We start from the raw sequence: 26,337 nt of genomic DNA, 5'->3' as shown, positions 1-26,337 counted from the left end.
CTTCAAATAATCAGGCAAAAACTCAAGTAAAAGTACTGCTACTTTGCAAAAACAAGTACTCAAGTAGAAGTAAACATAGTCATCAAAATAATTACTTCAGTAAGAGTACAAATATATTTACCGAAAATTACTTGAGTAGAGTAAAAAAAGAAAATATTACGGAAAACTACTGTCTCCCCCCAACAGTAGCAAAACTATTTTCAGCAAAATTGTTTTTATTAACTCGCACAATTAAAACATATAATTTCAATTTCAGTTCATTCAGTTCATTTTCTTAATATGTGTGCAGCCCTTAGAGAAAAGCGACAGTTTTGCAATGGAAATCTTTAGCCACAGGCTACCTACAACAATGCACAGCTCCCTGATAATTGATTTGGCTTTCTTCCTGTCAAGGTCTTCCATGGAAGGCAGCTCTGTCCCGGTGATGTGCTGGGCAGTTTTTAAATCAAAATCAAATGTACATTGTATTGTCACTTGTATTTGTTTTTAAATTGTCCCTTTTTTTGGGTTGCAAGGGAGTTACCTTGGCCAGCAGGCCAAATTTCTCCAGAATTGTCCTAATCACAGAGAGAAATAAAGATTGACTAGACTAGTTTGAGTTCCAAAAACAGTGCTTTGCAATACAAACAAAACGCATTTAAACTTAAACTTAAAGCCTTAAAAATAAACACAAAAAACAAAATTATAAAACACAATATGATAACAACATGAAATAACCATAAACACTTGTATCTACCCAATACACATTTTTACTGAATGGAACCTGAACGCATCTTAATGCAAGTCAATTGCACCTCTGATACCGGCAGCCAACAGCTAACGTTAACCAGCCGAGTGAAGTGTGGATCGGTAAATGTGCATGCGTAGAACGCCAGGCCGACGTTGACCCTCAATATATGTATGAATGGAACTGCGTGCCCACAGCGGTAAACGGGCACGGAACGCGGAGAGTAAGTGAGCCTTCACATCACTTCACACTTCTAGTTGCACATAAATGGTAATTGAGAGGGATTTTATGAGTCTGTACATTGTTTTAAATCAAAAACATGCTGTGGTTTAGTCTGACTTAAGTTTCCCCAAACGTCACAGACAGACAAACTGTAGCTGAGATGTAAACATTATGTAAGTCTATTTGTTATGTGAAATATTATACAAGTGAGGGATTAAGATGCTTTCTGTGTGTTAAGCCAGCTGGTTATGTGTTGATATTATTCAGACTGCAGCAGGAGTTCAGGTTTCACTCTGAGAATGGAGTCTAAATCTGATTCATATCTGGTTACACTGAAAGCCAGAAAGCTGCCTGTGAATGTTGATGAATATCAGAGGAGAAAGAGAGAGATGAGGTTAAAGAACAAAGGATAGAGCAAGGGATGATGAGAGCAAGTTGGGAGAGAAGGGAGAGAGGAGAAGGAGGTGTACTCCTTTAACAGCAAGCAGAAGCTTAAGATTACACTTTGTAGACTTTGACATGTAGACAGGAGGAGCAGCGCAGTCCAAGCCTGTGATTAGTGGGCGACCTGCTCCAACCACCAGTTTACATCTCTTCACTTTTAGCTTGTGGATCAGTTTAGGATGAATTCACTAACTATGGCGACGGGTTTCCTTCTTGTTCATAACAACGAAGCGTTCTGAATTCCTTAAAGCTCTGATTCATAGTTCTTAATGGCTTCCATACCAACTGCAGTTGAGCCTAGTGATGTGAAAAAACGCATTTTTGGTGTCCGGCATTGCACTCAACCTGTTGTACCGAGTGCTCCTAAATCCCTGATTTTCTCCACTCAGTTCCCACTCGCTGTTTTGTGGGGTTCTGCTGCCTGCTTGCGGTGCAGTCGCTAAAAACATTGGAAACTGCGATCCAAGGGCACTAAATGAATGAGCGAGGAGCAAGTGAATGGATTAGTCCCATTTCCAGAGTTGGGAGGTCATTCTTCAGACTTAGATTGTAATGTTGTAACAAAAGAGATTTACATAGAGGTGCTATATGATATTGCTCAGAGCATTTAAAGGTTTAATGTGTAAGATATGTACAGAATTTAAATTTAAACATTAAAACTAAAATTATCAGCAGAGTGTGAAGAGGGAACAGTAAGGATGTTATGTTAAAGACGTCTGTTGTGTTGCAGCGATATCTACTGAAGTTAGCATGCTAACAGCTAGCATGTTCCTGTTTTATAATTTGTTTACAAAAACACTGGAAACAAAGGTCCATGTTGTATGTATATGATACCCTGCAAATTCAATCATGTCAGTTTACCAGGTCTTTAATGTTTACATTGTGTTTGATACTAACTGAAATGGGAAGCTTCTTCTTTCCAAACGGTACTAATTGTGCCTTTTGTTGTATAAGTGATTCAAAGTGGCAGAAAGGAGAAAACGACTCACACCCTCTCTTTGTCCTCACAGCTGCGGGGGCTGTTTCGTAGAGCTGTCGGCACTCCCGGGAGACTGACTGAAGTTCTGTCTGAGTGCCGGCTGTGCAGACCGCTTTCCAGGCGTGCTGCTCTCCTGGCTTCGGAGAGGACCAGATGAAGGTGCAATAAACAAACTAACCTAACGTTACATGGACCGTAGAGCCTCCGGTTTACATTAGTGCTAAACTACAGGCCGACATGAAGATTATAAGATAACAGTGTTATTTTGATCGACTCTCAGAGTTTCAGCACTTGCTCCTTGCACCTGCTGTTAGTTATTAGTAGTTTTTTGTTAATAACTGATGACTGTAAATGTATATGTATATGTATGGAGCCAGTAAAGGTAAAATGCTGCCCCCTATTGAAATTTTTTCAATTACTCTTATGCAGCAGAAATGCCCTGTAGATCGTTGGTCTGTGACATTTCTGTAACATCCTATTGAGCTTACATAGACTACCTACATACAAGTGGGATGCTGAACCAAAGCAATAACATTTATGTTTGATATTGTATGTAAACTTAAACATGATGACTGGAAGAGAAGTTTTGTGGGACGGGCAGCACTAGGTGTCCAATGTGCATGTACTAAAACTGTGTTACGGAGAAACTGACGGCATATAATTCTAAAGGTTCGATACATTTACATGTATCAACTAGAAGGAACCAATTCTGTGAAAAGAGTCGGTCTGCACATCACTAGCTTAGGCTCATGGTAAATGGACTGTGTTTATATAACACTTTTGGGGATCAGTATCAGACAGTTCAACAGGTAAACTGCGGACCAATGATCGCTCTACCTCCTACATCTTCAGGGGTCTTATAATATTTAGAGCCTTCCACCAATGAGACAGGAAAAAAAAAGGATTCCTGTCACATTGACCAGAAACAAGGTGAAATAATTCAAACTGTTGGTTAGAACATAGACCTATAGTATGGTGAACTATTCAGCAGTGTCTCTATGTTGATGAATACTGAGGGAGATTGTTAAAAGCAAACGTTTCCATTTTAAGGATGACTGTATCAATATTTTTGTAAATATAATTCTACTGTAAACATATTCCAAAAAATCACATCTTTTTACACATACAGTATATATAAAGATGGTCACAGTTGGTCTTGGCAGATTGACTCAGAGTGGTTGGTCAGGAGCCGCCTCGTCCGCAGCTCAAATCAACCTGCTGCAGTTTTCTCTCATCAGCAGCAGGGTGGCCAGAGGATTCAGTTACAGGGGAAAGGGTCTCCTGCTGCTGAGCTAACAGAAGACTGACCCGTCAACAACACCAGTACCTCTCTGCTTTAGTATATATTAAGAAAGTTCAGTAAGTCCCTTTAGCCTGTTTTCACACCTGTAGTTTGGTTCACTTGTCCAGAACTATATATATAATATATAAATGATCTCCCCTTGCTCTGTGGTTCTTCTCTGTTTATGGTTTGCAATAAAAAGCGAGGTGTCATGGACTGACTTGGTGAAGTCGTGCATAATCAGTCCCACATGGACACATCAGGGAATATTCAAACAGTGTATTGTGCCTAGTCATGCTGCATTCCACTGAGCCATGGGACTTTATTTATCATCTCTGTTGGTTGTGAGGACATAGTTGTTTACAAGCAGTAGTAGACTCCAGTCTTGGCCTCGTGTCATACATACACATGATGTAACAATCTGCTTGTTCTTTGGTGTCCTGTTTTATTTTGAAATGTTCTCTTCCCCTTGTGTCATGTCTTGTATTACTTCCTGCCCTTGTGTTTTTGCCTTTCTCCCCCAGGTGTGTCTCGTTCCCTCATTTAGTGTCTATGTATATATCCCTGTCTGTATCAGTGTTCTTTGTGGGTTCGTCATTTATGTTACCGTGTCCAGCTCGGTTTGTGTTTGTTTGTTACTTTGTATGTTTGTACTTTGTTAGCTTCGGCTTTTGTTTTCAATAAAACTCGTTTTTGGTTAACATCATCATCCAGTGAACTGCATTTGGGTCCTCACCTCCAGCACACCGTGACAGTACAAACCCACCATAGAAATGGACCCAGCGGTTTTGAAGGACGATGATTTTTTTGATCTGCAGGTGGATTTAGGGGGTCTTTAGGGGATTTAGGGGGTCAGAAACAGGAGGCTGCCGACAACCTCCTGTTTCCGCTGCTGGGCCACGACAGCTCCCTGTTTCCGTTGCTGTGCCGCGACAGCCTCCTGTTTCTGCTGCCGGGCTGCGACAGCCTCCAGTTCCCGCTGCCGGGCTGCGACAGCCTCCAGTTCCCGCTGCCGGACCTCCGCAGACTTCAGTTCCCGCTGCCGGACTTGCGCAGACTTCAGTTCCCGCTGCCGGACCTCCGCAGACTCCAGTTCCCGCTGCCGGACCTCCGCAGACTCCCATTCCTGCTGCCGGATCTCTGCTGACATCCGCCCTAGCTGTTCCCCAGCTGCCCATCGAGACCCCAGCTGTTCACCAGCTGCCCCAGAAGACCCCAGCCCCTGTGCTCCCTCCGTCCCTCGAGACCCCAGCCCCTGTGCTCCCTCCGTTCCTTGAGACCCCAGCCCCTGTGCTCCCGTTGCCCCCCGAGACCCCAGCCCCTGTGCTCCCGTTGACCCCCAAGACCCCAGCCCCTGTGCTCCCTCCGTCCCTCGAGACCCCAGCCCCTGTGCTCCCTCTGTCCCTCGGGACCCCAGCCCCTGTGATCCCCTCTCCTCCCGAGACCCCTGTGCTCCCATCTCTTCCCGAGACCCCTGTGCTCCCATCTCTTCCCGAGACCCCTGTGCTCCCATCTCTTCTCTTCCCGAGACCCCTGTGCTCCCATCTCTTCCGCTCCCCTCTCTTCCCTAGACCCCTTCGCTCCCCTCTCTTACCGAGACCCATTCGCTCTCCTCTCTTCCCAAGACCCCTTCGCTCCCCTCTCTTCCCGAGACCCTGGTGCTTCCTCCAGCCCGGCCTCCCCGCTGGCCTCCCCGCTGGCCTCCTGAGCGGCTGCGCCCGCATCCTGCCCTGCCTCCGCGGCGGCCTCCGCACCGGCCTCCCCGCCGGCCTACTGAGCGGCTCCACCCGCATCCTGCCCCGCCTCCTGCGGGCCTGTGCTTGTGCCTGTTGTACCATGAAACACATGCACAGAAGTGCAAATAGACATACATGGATGGTGAGCTCACTGCTGTTCAAAGTTTAAAAAATAAAGGTTATCTCAGAGCTCTCCTCCCTTCAGAATGTGACTCACGGTCTCAGGTTTTATTCCTCCAGAATCTCTCCCTGCCCCGGAGCCGTCTGTCTGTCTGCTAACCGATAATCAAATCAAATTAAATGTATTTATATAGCCCAATATCACAAATTCTACATTTGTCTCAGTGTGCTTTACAGACTGTACAGGTTACGACACCCTCTGTCCTTAGACCCTCGCATCGCACAAGGAAAAACTTCCTAAAAGAAACCCCATAATTAAAGGGGGAAAAATGGAAGAAACCTCAGGGAGAGCAACTGAGGAGGGATCCCTCTCCCAGGACGGACAGACGTGCAATATATGTTGTGTGTACAGGATAAACAACATAGTACAAATACAACATTTGACAGAAATGAAAAAAGAGAAAGTATGGATGAATCCAGGAAAATGTCAAAAAGGATGTGTCTTATTTTTGCAATGTTACGTAGATGAAAGAAGGCAGTCCTTGAGATTTGTTTTATGTGGGAGTTAAAAGACAAATCCTGATGTATTTAGAAACCCCCAGACAGTAGGTGGAGATGTCCGATTGTCTGGTGTCACGAGACCACCATACACCATCTCCCTGAGCACCTCAGGGAGATCTTTGAAATTTCACAATGCCACAACAGCAACAGCATGGCCAACATGTTTGAAATGAGCTGCGACTGCCCATTGTTCCGAAGGCCCATTATTTCTAATCCCAAATAGTCTGAAATACCTTTTCTCTGCATCACATATTGATCACGATGTTACCGTAGTTACCGTTATCACAAAAGTAACACATTACCTCTTCCACTCAATTCAATATGTTCTAGAATTCCTTTAAGGCAAATTCAAATGATCTAAAGCTATTTTAGATTTAAATATGTTTTCTCCAGTACTTTCGAGCCTGAAGGACCGAACACCGGGCCCACCTCTGTGGTGTAGTTACAAAAGTTTTGATGAAAGATTGTCTATTTATAAAATATATGCATGTTACACTGTTTTGAAAACATGGGTTCTTTAGCTTTCAAAATCCGTAAACCAACTGCATGTTGCCCAAACTGTCTTATTAGGAAGTATTTTAACAATATCTTCTTACAAATATGACCAATAATTATCTTTTTGCTTTATAATAACATGTTTGGTTTTGCTGGAAGAGCTTTCTAATTCACCTAAACGCACCTCGATTCGAAACACACAGCGGCCGCTATTACTGGGAAACGAAGCCTTCAAACAATTTACAGTCACACTGACATAAATCTATGTTCTTGCCAAAATACTGTATCTCCCCAAGGTTATTTTTGCATAAAAACTGCATATTTTAGTTTAGTGGGAAGTCTCAGGTGGGAGCTCTCAGGTGGGAGCTTGTGTTTGGAAGTAAAACAGTAAACATGTAAGCAGTATGGCATGACAAACAAGTATGTTTTTAAACGTATTATAAATGTTGTATTTCTATATATTTTCAAATGTATAATCCTAGTGTAGTAAAGAGTAGGAGAAGACATTCAGATGCATCATTATCCATGAGAATATTTGTTATAATGCTGATACTGCCTTTGAAATTGAGATTATATAATAGGCGAGGATACAAATCTTATTTTTTCCTTTATTGCATCTCCATTTACTCTGGTAGAAATAGATTTACCTACAATTCATATTTCTCAGCATTGTACCTTTCAAAGAAGACCAAATATATGCACAGCCTTATGGTTGACCAGCTATTCTATATAGCTATAATGTTGGGGTTTGTCCTTGAGCTAACAGGTTATATCTGAGCTGTTTTTCCTCTTAATTTTACATTAACGTCCCTCACCATAATTCTTAATTATTTTATCAAGCGGATAATTGTGTCAGCCATTGAACAGTCTGAAGAGAAGCATTGCATTTTGGGGCGTTTGAGTATGTCTAGTAAACTCACGTCTCATACTCAAATTCTTGATCATCCAGGATACGCCCGGGTATTTCTCATATACAAAAAATTCACATATTATGCATTTGGAACGCACTACTTGCAAAATTATTATCAATAGTATGCTAGTATGCGATTTGGAAAACAATCCTTTACTGCTTTTACCCTAGACTTCCGCAACTCTTTACCAAGGACTGCTACACAATCTTCACACGGATTGGCTGGTTGCCTGGGGAGTGTTGTCTGGAGGCGGAGCTTCTGCTTGGATCCTTGTCAAAGTTATGTGTGTCACTGCTGTGTTTCAGCATGCAGAAGGACTCTGCTCAGCACCCTGCACTGCGTTCAGTTTGTTGTTGTTGTGGCACCTGTTGAATAAAGATTGATTTCACTTGTTTTCATCATGTTTTCATCCAATTCAAGTAAATTATCTGCCTCTCCAGGCTGCCCGCTGCTCTCCTCGTGTTTGCCTTATCCTCATACTAAATTTAGCGCTGCAGCTCTGGATCTTTTAAAGTATGATGTAAAAATAGCAAGGAGGGAAGTCTGCTCACCACACAGCAGATATACAGGGCAGACTGAGTGTAAGCTGGTAAAAGTTAACTGCAGAAACAAACTGAAGACAGACAGACAGAGAGACAGACAGACAGACAGGTATCGTAAAGATTAGAGACAGACAGGCTCAGAGATAGTCAGACAGACAGACAGGCAGTGAACACATGCTGTCGTTCACCTTAATGTAAACTGATTTTGGTCACAGCAGGGGATGTAAACAGAGACAAGAGAGAGACAAAGAGGCATCAGGTAAGTAAGGATCAGTTTATTGATATCTGAATTTATTGAACCTACATTTTTTTTTTTTTTTTGGTTTCAACGTAACATCTCAAAAACAGTGCTGGAGTTGTTGGAAAAAGCATTTCAGTTTGGATGGAGGTCCTTTAGCAATCTTTGTGCTCTCTGGAGGGACTGCTGAGGGTCATGTGACGGACGATAATGTTGAAATGGAACTCCACTGATTTTATACATCGAAGTGTGATTACAGGAGTTTGTCCAGTATGTCTGCATATGTGATGAAGTAGTATAATGCCTTTAGTGTTTCAAGAGGGAGCTGTGGGAAATCTGATAAATGTCCCCAAGTGATGTCACTTGAGTCATGGTCGGTTGAGTTTGAAGATGACACAATCTGGAGGTGTGGAGATAGAAAGAAGTGAGTTTACCAGCAGCCCACTGTTCAACTCTGCTGCAAGCTACATTAGTAATTCAGGCTAAATGAATTGCTTCTAACAGAACACACACTCCAAAAAACATGTTTTGACAAAAAAGACATCTCTAGTACTGTCATTTTCTAAAGTTTCATGTTGAAATCCTAACCCTGTCAAATTGTTTTACAGAATAACTAGTGCTGGGGTGAAAAACAATGGCCCATAACGCTCCCCCCCCCTCTGCCGCTCAAACAAGCGTGTGTTGCGAGACTCGACTCATGTCTGTGCAGGAGACCAGAGGGACAGTTTAGTGCTCAGCTCTCAGTACTTGTGTAGCTTCTAAATGAATCTCTCTGGAGTTGAGTTTCTCTCCTGTTTGATTTCTGCATTATTTTACCGTTTCATGTTCACTTTCAGCTTTATAGTTGTGTTTCTGCCGATGACCAGCAGTAATGCCCCATTTCCTGATGTTGCTGCTTCACAATGTAGGCAGAAATAACGGAGGGCTTTTATTGTGAAGGATTTATAAGAAATGAAATGTTATTAGCGGCTATTCATCAAGTTTCCTTTTACCTTCATATTGATATTCGTTTGAGCTCTGTGTGTTCAGTGCAGAGAGGGGTCCAGGATATGTTTGCGTAGTTTAGCACAGTTTAGGGGGAAGTTAACTAGGTCCATCGAAAGAAAAAGAAAAACACTCTCAATATGTTTAAAAGTTTGTGTAAGATAGTTGTCAGAAACACTTCACTGTAATTTCAGCTCAGCTGTTTTCATACGAGACTTCTTGAATATCATCATGTGCCTGAGGCCTGAGATCATTTCTTAATTCTGAGTCAATGTTATTTGGATGAGTCAGCCTCAGACAACACAGACACTGCTAACTCCCAGAGTCCATCTTCCAGACAGACAGGGATTAAAGTCTGTCGCCTCTAATTTACAGAGTTCTCTATCACACTTTTGATTCTATGGCTTGTCTCTATTATAGTAGTTTAAAAGACCATACAGATGTTTTTCATATATATTGTTGGTGTGTTCAAAGACATCCTAAAATCGAGGAAATTTAAGTCAAATTAGAAACGACCAATTAACATGTTTTTTTTGTTCCTGACTAAATATTGACAAAATGATAAAGTTTATATTTAAATAAAAACTAATGAAATGTAAATTTCTCATCATTGTTAAATTCAGTTGGCAGAAATAGAAAGTTAAATAATTATGTTGTTTTAAATTATGATAAATCATAAATCATTTTAAAATCTCAAAGCGACCGATAGAAACAGTATTTCCATCTTTACAAACTCAGTGCAGTGTTTTCCTGTTGTTGCTGCTTTTGGCACACTGACCTGTGTTTAATTATAGAGTGACGCCTGGCGTGTTGTGTCACAGTTAGTTTTCAACACTGCACTGAGAACTGGACCAAAACTGGACAATACATTCATCTATCTGTCTTGTATTGTAGGTACGTATGAATCAGGCAGCTCATGAACTTTTCCATTCTCTTCTTCCTCACTATGACCTGTGCCCTGAAGCAAGATCAGTATCAAATTGTTATATAGTATACTATATATATATATTCAGCCCAAAGGGAATTTACTGTTCAGGGATCATACAGGTGTTTCAACATGCTTTGTCTTGCTTGATATATTTATTTTAAAGTACATACCACAGCATTTAAAAATAAATGTGTTCATATTTGTCCTAGAGCAGAAATGTTCACTGTGATGTAGAGCTGTAATGATTAATCATGTATTCCATTGAGGCTCTGGGAAGTTGTGACGGGCATATTTTCATTATTAGTAGACTAAACATTTTGAGTAATCGATGCAATTATTGCCGAATTGATCGTTAATAAAAATAATTGTTAGTTGTAGTAGTAGTTGTCTATCTGACATCTCTACAAGTTGAGGATTGTGCTGAACTAAAATGAACTACTGATACTAATATCAGATGTCTGGAGATTCTTCATCAGCACATGAACAAACCAAAAACAGCAACAGAGAGAGAGATATGCAACATAATGCCATGGGTGACACATTTGTTGCTGTTTCTGACTTGGTGTGTTTATCTTAAGCAACAGGATGTTGTCAAAAAAGGAGGAGAAGAGGACGTTCAGCAATGGGCCTCTGAGAGACCAATGGGAGAAGAAAGCTCAGAACGTGGCGGACCAGTGCAAACAGGAGGCCGATTGGAAGGAGAAAAGTTCCAAAGTGTAAGAACATGTGATGTTATTAAGTTGTTTTTCTGTCACAATCCTGACAGTTTTTATACTGAATAAAAACTTTAGCATCATGCAAAATGAACCTTAGTACAGTAAAGATTATAAATATTGTTCAAATGTGGCTACAATCAGGAAAGAAGAAGTAAAGATGAGCTGGCTGTAATGTTCTTAGGTTTTTGCTGTACTCAAGCAGTTAGCACTAATCTAATGTAATCTAAGTGGCAACCTCCAGGTCTGAACAGTGAAGCCAATCCAGAAGTGCCTTAAAGGGTTGCCGGTTGTCTAAGAAATGTTCCTACTTCTCAGTGATTTATTACCTCAGTAAACATTTTCCTGATGAGTTTATAGCAGTCGTTAGTTTCAAGTCTTCTTCAATACAGCCTGATGTACATTTTCTAATTGTTGTCCTATTTACAGTAAAATAAACAATAAAAGCTTCCTTGTCATTGACAGGTCACTACCACAATGTTGTCCGGTTTGGGTGCTCTACGTGTTTTTGACTTAGAACTTTTCGGTTCATGAAAGTTAATTGAAACATCTTGGACGTCTAGAATCGTCTTCTTCAGCGTTCTGTTGTACTCACCTCCATCCTCTTGAGTCACTTCTGGTTCCCGAAACCAAAATGATAAACTCGAGGCTGCAAAACTGTGGTCCACAAAGCCATGGATGATGTCACAGTGACTGTCCACTTATTATATACAGACTATGGTGATGTATAACACAAATTTATACCTGAAAGGAACATTTAAAAGGGAGAAAAATCCCAAAAGCATGTTCATCTTCATAGCTAGCTAACACCTCAGACCAGCTACCTGCTGGACTATTTACATTCAGATCATAGAACAAAGGAAATGCTCTTTGATGCGTGTCATACTTGAAAAAGACAAAGGCCGGGGTGCTACAGAAGCACATTGCATTCCCCAAAGAGAAGTAAGCTGTGTACATGAGCACTCTATTGTTCACTGACCTGTTCTCATTCCCGACTCATCATAGACTGATGCCTGGTCAGGTCCCCTTGGTGTCACTTTCTAACGCAGTGGGTAGCCCTACGCATCAAACTATAACATTACGCTACACTAAACTATGACTCCACTACGGTCGCAGTAAACATGTGGTTACTATTGTGAATTCAAGTACAACTTCTTTGTTATGTTAAGGAAAACCTCATGGTTTGGGTTAAAACAATACGTATGTTTGTTACGTGAGGTTATGTATGCTACGGAAATTAAGTCATCAACGTAAATAACTTCACATCCACCACGATCTCCTCCAGCAGAGGAGAAATTAATCAGGAGCTACATTTCTCTGTGTCCTCTCATTAGAATAATATATGAGTTGATTTCATTGTTTGTTTTTGTAATCTGCAGATCTTTATCCAAGTGGAATTATCACTGGTCACTCGTTTCCACTGGAGACTTCAAGAGGCTCACCAGCGGCGCAGATGAAGCGGAAAAAAACAAGCCGAAAATCAAATTCAAAGTCGTTCCCCCTCCTCCCAAACCCATACATGCGCCTGCTCCTCCTCCACCTCCTCCCAGGAAAACAGCTTTGCCCAAATCTCTCAGGCCAAAACGTAAAGTTGAAGTGGATGTGTTCAGCCTTTGCTGGAGAGACTCCTGGATGAGCCTGAAGCCTCCAAAGTATCTTTTCCTGAAGGCTAAAGAGACAAAAACCAGAACCCCAGGATTCACAACCAGAGAGCTGACTAACAACAGGGAGTACAAACCAAAGGGCTTCGGATCAGAGGCCGAATGGGCATCTCCTGCTGATAAATGGAGTCACTCCTGGAAACAGGTACTGAGACTGACACAAACTGATGGCTTCACATTACAAGACACTTAAATCAAGACCAATGGTCCGTTTTTGGTCATATTTTGGACAGCATTTGCGAGTCAGGGAAGATGTGGGTTGCTAGCGCCGTAAAGTTTGAGTTATATTGTCTCTAAATGACTGACTATTTCGAGTTTTTGAGTTTTCTACAAAAATAGCAGGGAAGACTAACATAATGGGTGTGTAAGGGTGGGGCGTGGCAGTGTAGAAACGTTATATGCTTCACTGTGCTCATTAAGCTTTAGGCTACATAAAGATGAAATCAAGAAGTGTTTACTGAACTAAATTGTGTTGATACGATATGTTTATTATTTATTTCCTAAAACCTGCAGTGTCCACATGCCTCCCCTGCTTGCTTGAGCCAGCCTGCTCAGCTCCACTCCGGTTCTCTTCTCACTCCAACAATCGTGCACTGAGCTTAGATTGTTTTAAGGTCATTTAGGTTAACAAAAAGACAAACATTGTTAAGCGCAGTCTCAACTAAAAGTTGCTCTATACATTGCAACACGCCACTCAAGCGTCCATATCTCGACTCGACTCTACTCCACTCTCACTACTGGTGTCTGCCCTCTGGCAGGCTTATAGTAGGTAAGACCTGCTAATACAACATATGACCCTCACAATATGCTTCCAAAGTTCCATCATGCATTGCTTTGTGAGACAATGACCCTCTTAGTTTTTGTTCGCATCCACAATTTGTTCTTATTTTGTTAGTTCTCATTGATTCACAAATGTTTTCTTATTTTTGCTCTTCTCTTCGGTAACAGAACATCTTACGAGAACACCAAGATAAGAAAAAAGTCTACAAATTGTTTGTCAAATGCAAGGAAACATAAGTTTTAAAGGAACATAAACACACACATAAATATCATATAATCACATTTTGATGATTATATGTTTTAGATTAATTAGAATGATTGGATTATTTAAGAAAAAACTGTTGTTCCATTGATCCCAGTTAAGCCTATAAAAACCCTTGGAGGATAATATTGTGTGTGTCCTGAATGTCTTAAATCCTTTTTGATTTTCCTGTACCGCCTGCCTGTACACTCTGGAAAATCACAAGTTGACTTTGTTTAAATTTATTTAACAGGACCTCCTTTTCACTACTTCTTCTTACAGAATTTCTTTGGGAGCATCTCGCCAATTCTTGGGCATGTGCCAGAGTACTTGCACACAGCATAAAGCCGCCCTTATACAGTGTTTAGGTGTCTAGTATGCTAATAATAAACAATTAATGATTAAGTGGATTCATCATTTAGCGCCTCTCTGGGAACCATCACCTTATCGTGGTGGAGAGGTTTGTGTGTCCCTATGAACCTGAGAGCTGTGTTGTCTGGTAGGGTCTCCCAAGACAAATTGGTCTCAGGTGAGGGGCCAGACTAAGAATGGTTCAAAAATGACTTCATGAAAGAAAAGGAGAGACCCTGCCAGGAGGAAGCCCGGGGCCCCCGTCTGGAGCCAGGCCCAGAGGGAGGGCCCGACAGCGAGCGCCTGGTGGCTTGGTTTGCCACGGAGCACGGTCGGGCACTGCCCGAGGAAGCTACGTGGTGCCTCCCATCCATCCATCCTGTGAGCCCACCACTCATGGGAAAAACCGCTGGGGTCGCGTGCGCTGTCACACGGGTGGCAGTGATGGTCAGGGACCTCGACAGACCAGACCCGGGCAGCAGAGGCTGACTCTGGGGACGTGGAACGTCACCTCTCTGTGGGGTAAGGAGCCGGAACTAGTGCGGGAGGTGGATCGCTACCAGTTGGATCTGGTGGGGCTTACCTCCACGCACAGTCTTGGCTCTGGAACCATACTCCTGGATAGGGGTTGGACTCTATTCTTCTCCGCAGTTGCCCAAGGTGTGAGGCGTCGGGCCGGGGTGGGGATACTCACTAGCCCCCGGCTGAGCGCCGCTACGTTGGAGTTTATCCCGGTGGACGAGAGGGTCGCCTCCCTACGCCTTCGGGTTATGGGGGGGAAAACTCTGACTGTTGTTTGTGCCTATGCCCCAAACCGCAGTTCTGAGTATTCGGCCTTCTTGGAGACCCTGAATGGAGCCTTGCAGGGTGCTCCAGTAGGGGACTCCGTAGTCTTGCTGGGAGACTTCAACGCACACGTGGGAAACGATGGAGACACCTGGAGAGGCGTGATTGGGAGGAAGGGCCTCCCTGATCTAAACCCGAATGGTCGTTTGTTGTTGGACTTCTGTGCTAGTCATGGAATGGCCATAATAAACACCATGTTCGAACATAAGGTGCTCATAAGTGCACGTGGTACCAGAGCACCCTAGGCCAAAGATCAATGATCGATTTCGTAATCGTATCATCTGATCTGAGGCCGCATGTTTTGGACACTCGGGTGAAGAGAGGGGCGGAGCTGTCGACTGATCACCATCTGGTGGTGAGTTGGATCAAGGGGTGGGGGAAGACTCTGGACAGACCTGGTAAACCCAAACGGGTAGTGCGGGTGAACTGGGAACGTCTGGAGGAAGCCCCTGTCCTGGGGATCTTTAACTCACACCTCCGGCGGAGCTTTTCAGCCATCCCTGTGGAGGTTGGGGGCATTGGACCTGAGTGGGCGATGTTCAAAACCTCTATTGCTGAAGCTGCGGTGATGAGCTGTGGTCTCAAGGTCTTAGGTGCCTCAAGGGGCGGTAACCCTCGAACACCGTGGTGGACCCCGGTGGTCAGGGAAGCCGTCCGACTGAAGAAGGAGTCCTTCCGGGTTATGTTATCCGGGAGGACTCCGGAAACAGTTGCAGGGTATCGAAGGACTAGAAGGGCGGCAGCTTCTGCCGTGTCAGAGGCAAAGCAGCGGGTGTGGGAGAAGTTCGGAGAAGCTATGGAGAAGGACTTTCGGTCGGCACCAAGGTGCTTCTGGAAAACCATCCGGCACCTCAGGAGGGGGAAGCGAGGAACCATCCAAGCTGTGTACAGCAAGGGTGGGACCCTGCTGACTTCGACTGAGAAGGTTATCGGCCGGTGGAAGGAGCACTTTGAGGAACTCCTGAATCCGACTAACATGCCCTCTATGGTTGAGGCAGAGCTGGAAGCTGATGGGGGATCATCGTCAATTTCCCTGATGGAAGTCACTGAGGTAGTAAAACAACTCCACAGTGGCAAAGCCACAGGGGTTGATGAGATCCGTCCAGAAATGCTGAAGGCTTTGGGTGTTGAGGGGCTGTCTTGGTTGACACGCCTCGTCAACATTGCGTGGAAGTCTGGGACAGTGCCTAGGGGTTGGCAGACCGGGGTGGTGGTTCCCCTATTTAAAAAGGGGGACCAGAAGTGTGATACAGGGGTATCACACTTCTCAGCCTCCCTGGTAAAGTCTACTCCAAGGTACTGGAAAGGAGGGTTCGGCCGGTAGTCGAACCTCTGATTGAAGAGGAACAATGCGGATTCCATTCTGGTCGTGGAACAACAGACCAACTCTTTACTCTTGCAAGGATCCTGGGAGTACGCCCATCCGGTCTACATGTGTTTTGTGGATCTGGAGAAGGCGTATGACCGGGTCCCCCGGGTGATACTGTGGGAGGTGCTGCGGGAGTATGGGGTGAGGGGGTCACTTTTGAGGGCCATCCAATCCCTATACGCCCAAAGCAAGAGTTGTGTCCGGATACTCGGCAGTAAGTCGGACTCGTTTCCCGTGAATGTTGGCCTCCGCCAGGGCTGCGCTTTATCACCAATCCTGTTCGTGATTTTCATGGATAGGATATCGAGGCGTAGTTGTGGAGGAGAGGGGTTGCAGTTCAGTGACCTGAGGATGTGGTCCTTATGGCATCATCGGTCTGTGACCTTCAACAGTCACTGGATCGGTTCGCAGCCGAGTGTGCAGCAGTTGGGATGAGGATCAGCACCTCCAAATCTGAGGCCATGGCTCTCAGCAGGAAACCGGTGGATTGCCTACTCCGGGTAGGGAATGAGCCATTACCCCAAGTGAAGGAGTTCAAGTACCTCGGGGTCTTGTTCGCGAGTGAGGGGACAATGGAGCGAGAGATTGGCCGGAGAATCGGAGCAGCGGGGGCGGTATTACAGTCACTTTACCGCACCGTTGTGACGAAAAGAGAGCTGAGCCAGAAGGCAAAGCTCTCAATATACCGGTCGATCTTCGTTCCTACCCTCACCTATGGTCATGAAGGCTGGGTCATGACCGAAAGAACGAGATCACGGGTACAAGCGGCCGAAATGTGTTTTCTCAGACGGGTGGCTGGCATCTCCCTTAGAGATAGGGTGAGAAGCTCAGCCATCCGTGAGAGACTCGGAGTAGAGCCGCTGCTCCTTTACGTTGAAAGGAGCCAGTTGAGGTGGTTCGAGCATCTAGTAAGGATGCCACCTGGGCGCCTCCCTAGGGAGGTGTTCCAGGCACGTCCAGCTGGGAGGAGACCCCGGGGAAGACCCAGGACTCGGTGGAGAGATTATATCTCCTCACTGGCCTGGGAACGCCTCAGGATCCCCCAGTCGGAGCTGGAGGATGTGGCCCGGAGAAGGGAAGATTGGGGTTCCTTACTGGAGCTGCTGCCCCCGCGACCCAATCCCGGATAAGCGGTAGACGATGGATGGATGGATGGATCATTTAGCACACCTGGGGAAGAGCAGATTTGGATGGTTCAGAACCTTTGGAGTTGACTTCTCTTATTCTTAATTTCAGTTTTCCAGTGGGATTGCAGAGTGGGGCGACACCAACACTAATAGAACTCTGTACAAAAGCGTTAAGAAATGATCGCCCTCAATACTTACAGGCCTGAAAAATACATGTCACATAAGCATTCATGCACACTGGGCATGATAGTGCCGGTGTAAACAAAAAAAAAGTAGATTGTCTACTTAGCGGTTGGTTGCTTAGTTACAGAAAAAACAACATATTATTATTGTACTTGTTATAATAAAAGGTCTTGTTTGACGCTTAAGATCTGACGTTACCTCTACCTTTCAAACACATGCATGTCTTGCTCTAATGTTATATATCTCTCACACAATAGTTGTGCGGAACAAAATAAGCATAGACGAATAAAGGAAAATCCTCCGTTTTATGTCCATCGACCTCCTCACAGCTGAAACCGTCCCCTCAAACGTCTGCTCCACGTAGGGCTGATAACGCCGCTGGAAATTGCTCAAATAATACTATTTCCTCCTGCGCATGTAGGCAGTAGTTAATTATAAAAAGCTAAATTTCACTGCAAATCCGCTGATAGCATACACAACAATTTTAGCAATGCCTGTAATGCGTTGTCCATGTTGAATTAACAAATGTAGTCACACGGTAATCAAGGAAAATTCTGTTTATTTTCTTTAGGAAAATGGGAGCGACAAATAAGGGTCAGACATGTTGTGACTTAAAAGACCAAATCAAACAGTGAACGTATGTGAACTTTTTAATGGGTGCAAAGTTAATCAAATAATGCTTAGTAAACCATCTTTTGTCTTTATTGATCCATTGTCCAGATGAAGAGTCCTGCCCAGTTGGAGTGCTCTGAGGACAAACATTTCCAGTGGGAGATTCTGTTTGAAAGGAAACCGGTTTGCAAAGCTGAGATGGAAATATTCTCTCTTCCTACCTGGGCCGGTACTTGGAAGTTCATAAACTTTGCCTTCAGACAGCAGAAAAAGAACTGGGATGGAATCTGGCCTAATTACCAACAAAACCTCAGTAATAAGTTTGACGAAGTACAACAACTTGATGAGCAGGTGGGGATCAACATCATTACAAGTATTGTTTTCTTGTTGTCTTTTGCTCTTTCAACTTTGTTGGCCATATAGAAGTCAATTCAGACAGAAAGTACTGACACATGTCGGTCAGAGGCCAGATGCTACAAGGCCCCTTGGCAACCAGGACTAGCTTTTTTATTAGAGTTATTAAAAAATGTATGTTGTGATTGTCAAACAGGAGAAGCCCTCAGACTGGGGGGAATCATGGAAAATGTCCGACGCAGAACTTGAACCAAGGGACACCACAGATGATGAGACACCAACAGCAAGCCCCTCGAGCAATGAAACCACATTGATGATGAGGATAAACGATGTGTTCCTGCCCGCGTGGAGTGACTCCTGGCTGCTCTGTGCAGTGTCTCTGGAGGAAGAAGAAGAACGTCACAAGAACTGGAACTCCTGCTGGGGATACAGGCAGCAGATCAGGTGGGTTGATGCTGAGTGCCCCGTACCTAATGTTAAGCACCTATCAGGCAAGAAGCCCTTTAAGTTCTGAATAAGCACCCAGGTCACATTAAAAGTTAGAGAGAGAGAGAGAGAGAGAGAGAGAGAGAGAGAGAGAGAGAGAGAGAGAGAGAGAGAGAGAGAGAGAGCTCATCTAAACCTTAGGTCACAAACTGACCTAAGTGAAAGTGACTACGTCCATTTCTTATACAGTCTGCGTTATACACAAAAGGTATTTTTATGGTGAAATGTATGTAGGCCTATGTTACCTGTGAAAAGTATTGTGGACAGTTGAGTCTTGTTCACACATACAGACTCAAAGTAGCCAGCCACTATACTTGTGCACATCAAAGCTATTAATTTCCAAGTTCCAGTAGCTCGTTAAAGTTAAAAAAATTTAATGGGGACACCATTACCTGCAACAATTGACCTTTCTCACATTTGTTTGAAGTACTTTTACACAGTTGAGTTTAAGCTAACAGTTTAGCTGCTAACAGCTCTGCTTCTGTTTCTCAAAGGAATGAAAACAAGTGATTCTTTGTCTCCAGGATGTCACAGTGTAAATTTTCTCCCCAATGTCTTGACATTGGGTGACTTCTGAGTGTTGAATAGCGGGGGAGATGCCACAATTCTATTTGGTTGTTTCCATTCACAATTAATGGCAGCCTGCCACCCCTTCAAGTGTTTGCATCTGTATGTGTGAACTCCAGCGGCAGAGGAAGAATTCAGATGTAGGTTGTACTTAAGTAAAAGAATACTTTTAAGTCCTGCATTCCTAAAATTATTAACTATTATCACAAAAATGTACTTAAAGTATCAAACCTAAAAGCCTGTCGGTGTTATATTAGATGTTTTCACTAATGTTGCCTAATTAGTGCCTCAGTTGATTGTTTAAATGTACCCAGTCATCATGATTATTTCATAGAGTTTCTTGAAATCACATAAATCCTAGCATAGCTCCACCCAACTTACACTTGACTAGAGGACTTATCAGAGTCATTGAAAACACCTGTGTGGGTGTGCAGAGCCTATCATTTGCAAAGTAACTAGTATAACAAATGTATAAAGTATAAGTATATAAGTCTATAAATGTAGTGGAGTAACAAGTACAATCATTTCTTCTTAAATATAGTGGAGTAGAATTATAAAGCAGCATAAAATGTAAAGTACAAGATTGTAACTTAATTAGATTATCAATAAATAGAGTAAATGTACTTCGTTACTTTCCAACACTGGTGAAAACCCTGTAAAAGGATGAGGCTGACGATATTCAATATTTTAATTGTTGTGAACAAATGCCATGAATAGACCACACCAACAATGTGTTAGTCCATCAGGCAGAGGTCCAGTGAGTATTTCTGGCTGCAGGACATGTGTGTGTTCATGGTAATGAAGAGACATGTCGCCCTGGCAACACTGTGGCCCAGGTGTTTTAATAGTTTTTGGACGATGGAGCTCTATGGCACAGAAGAAGAAGATATATCTTTGATACACACATGGCAAATACATTGTTGGTTTGTTGGTGTGTATGAATGTTGAATCTGTAAGCAACGCGACAAGATTTTGATATTGGAAATGTTCTGGTTTCCGTTTGTATTGACCAATGCTGTTTGAGCATGCTTATGTTGCATACAGGTAAACAGTCTGTCATCTCACATAAACATATAAGCACCACTATCTGCACATGTACAATACTGCATTGGTTACCAGCCCATATTAAGTGAGACTGGAGGAGCAAGAAAGAGCTGAAGTAATACATGGTCAAATGTTTTACCATTCATCAAACTGATCTGATCAAAATAAAGCCCAAACTATGCCTTTATCCACAGGTGGTGCAAGGCTTCTCTGGAGTCCCATCACCGACACAGCGCCATGCTGACCAGGAGACGTAAAGCCACAAACCTCCACCTCACATCACAGCTGGACGATGAGCTCACAGATAGCACAGAGTGGACGGTGGCCTGGAGGTCTCCTAAAAGATGGATCAAACCACCGGAGGAGGAAGAAGACGAGATGTTGGATTACACAGTGGAGGTGGAGGAGGAGGAGAATGAGGAGGAGGAGGAAGAGGAAGAGGAGGTGGAGAATGAGGAGGAGGAGGTAGAGGAGGTGGAGAATGAGGAAGAGGAGGTGGAGGAGAAGGAGGAGGAGGATGAAGGAGTGGCCAAAGAGGAGGATGTAATAATAGATGAGGAAGAGGAGCAGGATGAAGGAGTAGAGGAGGAGGAGGAGAGGGACAGAGAAGTACACAAGAAAAAGGAAGACAAAGAAATGAACAAGAAGGAGGATGAAGAAGATAAGGAGGAGGATGAAGGAGTAGAAGAGGAGAAGGAAGAAAAGGATGATGAAGAATTCGACAACAAGGAGGAGGACAAAGAGGAGGAGGACACAGTAAACAAGATGAACGACGAGGAAGAAGTACGTGAGGAGGAGGAGGAGGAGGACAAAGGTGTGAATAAAGAAGAGGAAAGTGAAGAAAAAGACGAAGAGGAGGAGGATGAGGAAGAAAACAAGGACGAGAGGGATGTAGAAGAACACAAAGAGAAGGAATACAAAGAAGTGGACAAGAAGGAAGATGAAGGACTACTTGAGGTGGAGGAGAAAGAAGAGGATGATGAAGATGTCGATAACGAGGAGAAGGACAAAGAAGTACACAAGGAGGAGGATGAATCAGTAAACAAGAAGAACGAAAAGGGAGAAGTACATGAGGAGGAGGACGAAGATGTGGATAAGGAGAAAGAAAGCGAAGGAGAAGATGAAGAGGAGGAGGACAAAGCATTAGATGAGGGGAAGGAGGAAAATAATAAAATGAAGGGGAAGGATAATTACAATAAAGTGCATAAGGAGGATGCAGACGAGGATGAGGTGGATGAGGAGGAAGAACATAAGGAGGAGAGGGACAAACAATTAAATAAGAATGAGGAGGACAAAAACATGCACAAAAATGGTGAGGAGGATGAAGAGGAGGAGGACTATAAAGAAGTACATGTGGACAAAGAAGTAGACAATGAAGAGGAAGAGAAGGATGAAGTAAAGGAAGAGGAGGAAAAAGATTTAGACAAGGAGGATGAGGACAAAGAAGCAAACGAGGACGACGAAGAAATAGACGAGAAGGACGACGAGGAAGAGTTGGACAAAGAGTGGGAAGAGAAAGAAGTAGACAAAGAGGAGGAACAGGAGCACCAAGAAGTAGACGAGGAGGAGGACAAAGCAGACACTGAGGTGAAAGATAAGGAAGGAGATGAAGAGGAGGATAGTGTAGATAGAGGAGAAGAGGTTGAAGAGGTAGATGAAGAGAAAGAGAAAGAAGAGGACAAAGAAGATGAAGCAGACAAAGACCAGGAGAAAGAAGAAGACAATAAAGAAGTGGACGAGGAAGAGGATGATACAGTAGACAGAGAGGTGGAGGATGAAGAAGGAGAAGACAAGGAGGCAGGGGAGACTGACAAAGAAGACGCTGAAGTAGAGGAGATGATGGTCAAAAAAGAGGAGGAAGATGACCATGAGGAAGTAGACAAGAAAGAGGAGGACAACAGAGTAAAAAAGCGGATCAAACGCAAACCTGATGTCCCACCCCATCTGCAGTTCCATACACTGAACACCTCCTTCTCCTCCTGGAAGCTGTCATGGATGGTGGCGTTTCCTCACAGAGGAGGAGATCGAGAGGAGGAGGAGGAGCAAGAGGGGGAGGTAGAAGAGTTGCAGGCTTGGAAAGAGTCGTGGAGGATTTGTCGCTGGAAAAAAACGAACGAGGACGAGGTGGTGTGTTTCTCCACTGAGCACCGGAGTCGGAGATACATGGGACTGATGCATGAAGAAGACGCTATGCCAAAGAGCGAATGGACTCTAAGCTGGAAGATGAGTAACACAGCAGAAAAGGATGTAGATGCTGAGGAAGAAGAAGAAGAGAAAGAGGAGGAGGAAGAAGAAGAAGAAGAAGAAAGTTGAAATTCTCTGATAGCTCAAAGATTCTGATTTGTAAAGTACATTGATATTTGTTTTAATGTTGTAGGCCAGGGAAGGTAGATGAGCTGGGTATAGAAACTTAATACTTATGACTGAGTTAAAAATGTGTCCGTAGAACCAAAAGCTGGCATTGAAGAGTCTTGAGGCGCTTTCAGATGCAAGGGATCGTGCTGCTTCCCAGCATTGGACGCTTGATGCGCGTGCCACTAGGCCGTGTCCCGATAGATGATTGTCAGGTGTGGTCCTTCCCTGAAACAGGAAACCAATACACAAAAGAATGTTTTAGCATTGGAGCATTGGAGGGATAGTAGTAGTGTATTAATACAGGACTGTTTGCACAGCCCACTGTTGTATGCCATGGACAGAAAAAGTTGTATGTTGACTGTGTTGTATAAATGAGCCACCAGATGGAGACACAGTCTCTGACTCCCTGTGCTGCCTCAGCCTGCAGCTTCCTGGAGCTCCTCATTTTTTGTGGCAAACATATTTTCACTCCAGTGACTGTTTTGTATTAAAGTGAACTTTTACAGCATGAAACATGAGCTTCATCAGACTTTGATATTTCTAGCAGGATAACTTGTTATTGTTGATGTTAGTCTCTTTGGTGGAATAGTAACAACATATATGTGAAACTGCAGTTACTCACGGTTCAAGCTTGTTTTTCAAAACTATTCATAATGGCTGTTTCTGATACTGTTATTTAAGTCATCAATCAGTGTAAATTAGACGATGTTTGCTGACGGCCAATTTTGGGGTACATGATCTGAAATGTTGCCCCAATTCTTCGTGTGCAATCACGTGACAAAACTGTATAACGTATGCGTGCGACGCCATGTTGGATGATATACAAATCAAAAATGTCGTCTAAAGCGAACAACTACAACAATACAAGTCCGACTTCTTCAAAGTATTCTGACTCTCTGGAGTCCTCTGTAAAGGCAAGATTCAGAGAAAAAGTCCAAATTTGCGGTCTTGACCCGTACACGCTAAAGCCGTCTGATTATATTGAGGATTTAGATTCATTACCGCCGATTGAATATCCTGATATTGTGAACTATCTTGTGCTACAAACGTCATGGGCAACCAACGCACAAATGAAGGCATACACGAGCCTAGATGCTTATAATTTCTTTGTTTCTGGCTGGGTTGGTAGTCTTCTTACCAAACCACTGAAAGATGACAGGGTGCTCGTCCATGCCCGTGTAAATCACTCTCAAAGAGCTCGAGATACACCGCTCAAGCCGTGGTTTGTGAGTGAGAAGAGCGGCGATGTTATCCTCGCTAACGTAAACGTAAACATAGCTTTAGCATGAACTCTTACCAGATATAAAGTGGTCGCCACACACATGGGTGAATTGTGCTTTTTCTTCTGTTAAATCCTTACGAGTTATGTTGCTAAACCACAGCTTACGGCGTTCGGTAGACAGTAATTCATCCCTCTTTTGTGGATCGTTGTTTTTGATGATTTTAGGAAATCTAAAGAACCGTTTCTCTGGGTCACGGGTAGCGTTATGACCACAATTATACACTGCGCACAAGGTTGGCATTTTCTTTCAATCTTAGACGTTTAAATACAAAGAAAATTACGAAGCGTTGCAACAACTCACACGTGAACGGTCGCCGTCTTGGTTGTGTATATCATCCAACATGGCTGAATTCCTGAATTGAATTGAAATGAACTGAATTGAAAACTTGCCACAAGTGCAGTTCAGATAAAAACAACTGATGTAAAAGTTAGTGCTGTGCTTTGGTGGTCACCAGCAGGTACTGGAAGACTTTCACTGAGTCTCTTTGCATCATCATATTAAAATTAATTCTTATATCTGGGTCTTCCTCTTCCCCTCTGTTTCTTCTGAAACAGTCTGACAGCTTTCACATGCAGATTTCCTGTTGTGTTCACATCAGGGTTTCCCTCCTGCTGCTGACTCTCCTGCTGTGTATTAGCATGAGACCAGACTGCTTTGTGATGCTGCACAGATTACAAAATACCCATTTCCACCTCTGATTGTGCCTCTGTGGGTCAAAGCAGAGACAGATTAACCCGGGCTGAATGGGGGGGAGGGGTTATCTTTTGGTTTGGTTTTAAAGTTCCATATCAACAGCAACAACAAAAAGGAATTCTAGATACAAAATGGTCTCAGAAATGTTTGTTATAGCTCACTCAGCTCAGGATGTATCAACAGGCTGCACCAGCTGCAGCACATTCACTGACTTTTTCTGTGAATTCTTTATTCCATTTTAGAAACATTAAACGGTAACAAACAATTATAAGAAAGGAAGAAGACAGAGGGAAAAACTAAATACATGTACACCAATAAAAAGCACATAAGAGGGGTAAGTCATATTTCATAAGCAGAACAGATAGAGAACAAAGTAAAAATTCACCTCAAAATTATGAGTAAAACAATGTCCATACTCATCTCCATTACAACAAATGAATTGCTGGGAAGCTAGAGCATGTAAAGAAGGAGCCATTATTCTCAAGTAACTAACCCTCTCCAGTAAAGATCCAGCTCTTAATAAATGTAGTATGAAAAGAAAGAGATGGCAACAAAAACAAAAGCATGTGCAACAAACCACCCTAATATTGTGTCTGGGTGTGAAATAAAGCACAATGTAAACAACATCCATTTGTAAGAGATGCAATGTCTGGCAAGAAATCTGGAAACCATTTAACCATGAGAAATGTGTGTTTAACTCAAATCTTGCAGCAGAGTGACAGACATTTTACTTAACCGTTCACATGTATATTCTGTGAGTTTTAACTGATTGGAATTGTTCTTTCATTGAAATAAGTAACCCCCCCCCCTCCTAGAAATTCTGAACTAAATAAAAATTGTCTTTATTTTCTTTAGAATTAATATGACATTTCAGGAAACGTTCTGGGAAATAAAAGAAATGGGAGTGAAAATGATATTATACTGTATTGTTATACTGTATAGTGTTAAAATATATGGCATGTATGTATAATGGAAAAATAAAGAAAATAAGGTTCTTGTTGTTGGAGAAGGAGGGACACCTCTCAGCAGCGAGGTGATTAACATATAAAGGCTGGACTGGACGGGCGAGTGAGTTTACTATACATATGAAGTGTGGGGGGGGGGGGGGACAGTGAGAGAGGCAGAGAGGGGGGGGTGGAGGTGCAAGGTGAGAAAAAAAGGTTTGGGGGGGAGGGGAGATAGGGGAAGTTTTACAATTATAACCAAAAGCAAGAAGAGTTCATATTTGGCTGTATATGTTTGCTAAGTTTCTTACTTATATATACTTATATATATATATATATATATATATATATATATATATATATATATATATATATATATATATATATATATATATATTATTGTTATGGTCGAAATAAAAGATCTAAATAGATACTTTAGGAATACTTTTCTGCCAATAAAATGTGATGATGGTGGTTAGGCTAGACTTAACCCTGAGCTGCTCCAGGGAGACTGTCCCTGTAGTTAATTCACTGTAAGTCTCTCTGGATAAGAGCATCT

Source organism: Cottoperca gobio, chromosome 12, assembly GCF_900634415.1.
Source record: "Cottoperca gobio chromosome 12, fCotGob3.1, whole genome shotgun sequence".
Taxonomy (NCBI): Eukaryota; Metazoa; Chordata; class Actinopteri; order Perciformes; family Bovichtidae; genus Cottoperca; species Cottoperca gobio.
Note: the sequence above shows the minus strand (reverse complement) of the source record.